The sequence below is a fragment of the Chrysochloris asiatica genome, unplaced genomic scaffold (assembly GCF_000296735.1).
Source record: "Chrysochloris asiatica unplaced genomic scaffold, ChrAsi1.0 scaffold00315, whole genome shotgun sequence".
In the NCBI taxonomy this organism is placed as follows: Eukaryota; Metazoa; Chordata; class Mammalia; order Afrosoricida; family Chrysochloridae; genus Chrysochloris; species Chrysochloris asiatica.
Window position 1 is genome coordinate 367980 of NW_006408833.1, and position 2641 is coordinate 370620.

Genomic DNA, 2641 nt, shown 5'->3' on the forward strand with positions numbered 1-2641 from the left:
TCCCGTCCCTACTCCCCCTCCCGCTTGCCTGTCCCATCCCCGCGCCCCCCTCCGACCGCCTTCACCCGCACTAGCCGCCCGACTGACTCCAAGGCACCAGCATCAGACCCAGACTGGAGCCAGTCTGTAACAAGTCTGCTGGATATCTTGCCATGCCACCGGTTCAAGGATTTTCACCTAATGCAGCCTATTGAAGCCCTCCATCCCAGCCCACTCCAACGTTCCTCAGGTCTAAGCCATCCAGACAGCCCCCAGGTGGATTCCCTATCCCAACCACTACGTCTGCCAATCTTAACCAGAGTTAGATTCCCCATCCCAGTCAACATCTCAGGCGACCTCCCTTCAGCCTACATCCAAGTCAACCCTGGGTCCCTCTAGCTTAGCCGGTCCCCAGCCCCACCCACAAATGAACACATCCCAAGGAAGCCCCTAAACTCTCTATCCTAGCCAAATTCCTAGATTGTTGTTGTTAAGTGCCGTCGAGTCGGTTCCGACCCATAGCGACCCTGTATAGGGTTTCCGAGGGGCAGCTGGTGAGCTTGAACCGCCAACCTTGCAGTTCAAATGGCTTTGCAGTCTGGCGCATTAACCAACAACGCCACACCAGGACTCCAAACTCCTAGATAACCCACTTTAATCAGTCTTGGATCCTCCAAGCTAGGCAGTTCCAGGATTCCCCATGCCAACAAGCTCTGGAATGCTCTCATGACAGCTAGTCTTAGGATCAAGGTTTCATTCATTCATTCTACCCTCATTTTCTACACTTCTTTAGAAATGCTCTCCCCATTCATTTCATCCAAAGCTAGTCTTAGGATCAAGATTTCATTCATTCATTCTACCCTCATTTTCTACACTTCTTTAGAAATGCTCTCCCCATTCATTTCATCCAAAGAAATTGTACACACTTTAAGGCTTCACACAAATGCCATCTAACTGAAACCAACCCCGATTTCCCCAGCCAGAAGTACTCACTTTCTCTCCTCTTGATCTCCCACTGCACTTCATCTGTCCCTCTCATGGCACTCGTAGGACAAATGGAACTCTGCTTTATAGAACATTTATTTGTGTTCTTGTTTTATGGCCTCTGTTACTCTGAGCTCCTTGAAGCCAGAAATGTGTCCTAATTTATACTTGTGAACAGGTTGTAGTGAAAGAATGAGTTCTAAAGTCAGTCGAATTTATATTAAAATGCCAACTTCCCTCTGAACTTTCATTTCCATATCAATAACATCTATCTCAAAGCATTGGTCTTGGAAAAAAGCATGCAAAATCATCTTGTGCAGAAAATAGGAGCCTCAGAAAGGAAGAAAATATTTGTAAATCATTTATTTGATAAAGGATTGGTACCTAGAATGTATAAACAACTCTTATAATTCAACAACAAAAAGTCAATCCAATTTTTGAAATTGACAAAGGGCTTGAATAGATATTACTATAAAGAAAATTACAAATGACAAATAAGTACATGAAAGATACATAATGAAAAGTAATTCAAAACACACACACACACAAACCAGAATCCATATGCTAGAGTAGAATTGCTCCAAAGGGTTTCCTATCCCAATACTTAACTTGTTGCATTATCAAGGTTCCTTGAAAACTCATTAGGTCTATGCCATCGAGCTGATTACAACTCTTAGAGACAGAGACTATGTATAGGGTTTCTGAGGCTCTAAATCTTTATGAGAGCAAGAAGCATCATCTTTCTCCTGCAGAGAGACTGGTGGGTTTGAACTCCGACCTTGCAGCTAGCAGTCAGAAATGCAAATCAAAACCACAATGAGATATCACTTCACACTCACTATGATAGCTAAAATATAAAGGACAATGAAAAGTGTTGTGAAGCATGTGGGCATCTGGAACCCTGATACTTTGCTGGTGGGAATGTAAATTGTTTTCCGCAGCCTCTGTGGGAAACCGTTTGGCAGTTTCTTAAATGGTTAAACCTGGAGTTACCATACTAAACCAACAAAACCTACTGGCACTGAGTAAGTTACAACTTCTTGCAAACCTTATTTAGGATTTTTGAGACTGTAAATCTTCACAGGAACGTGTTGTTGTTGTTAAGTGCCATCGAGTAGGTTCCAACCCACAGTGACCCTTTATAGGATTTCCGAGGAGCAGCTGGTGAGCTTGAATCACCAACCTCGCAGTTCAAACGGCTTTGCAGTCTGGCATATTAACCCACAGTGCCACACCAGGACTCATACAGCCTAATAATATTTCTCCTATGGAACAGCTGGTGGATTTGAACTGCTGACTTTTGAAGACCTACCAATTCCACTCCAAGAGAAATATAAACATGTCTACACAAAAACTTTTACAAAAATGTTCTTAAGCTAGAGGGGCGACAAGATGGCAGACTACGCAGAAATGCTATACAGACCCTCTACAACAAAGACAAGGAAAACGAAATGAAACAGATGCAAATGATAGTCCTAGAATCCTGAGCTTCAGATGAACGAATAGAGAAGTGAGTTAAATGCTTTGTTGTTGTTGTTAAGTGCCGTAGAGTTGATTCTGACCCATAGCAACCCTGTACAGGGATTCCGAGGAGCAGCTAGTGAGCTTGAACCACTGACCTTGCAGTTCAAATGACTTTGCAGTCTGATGCATTAGTCCACAGTGCCACACCAGGACT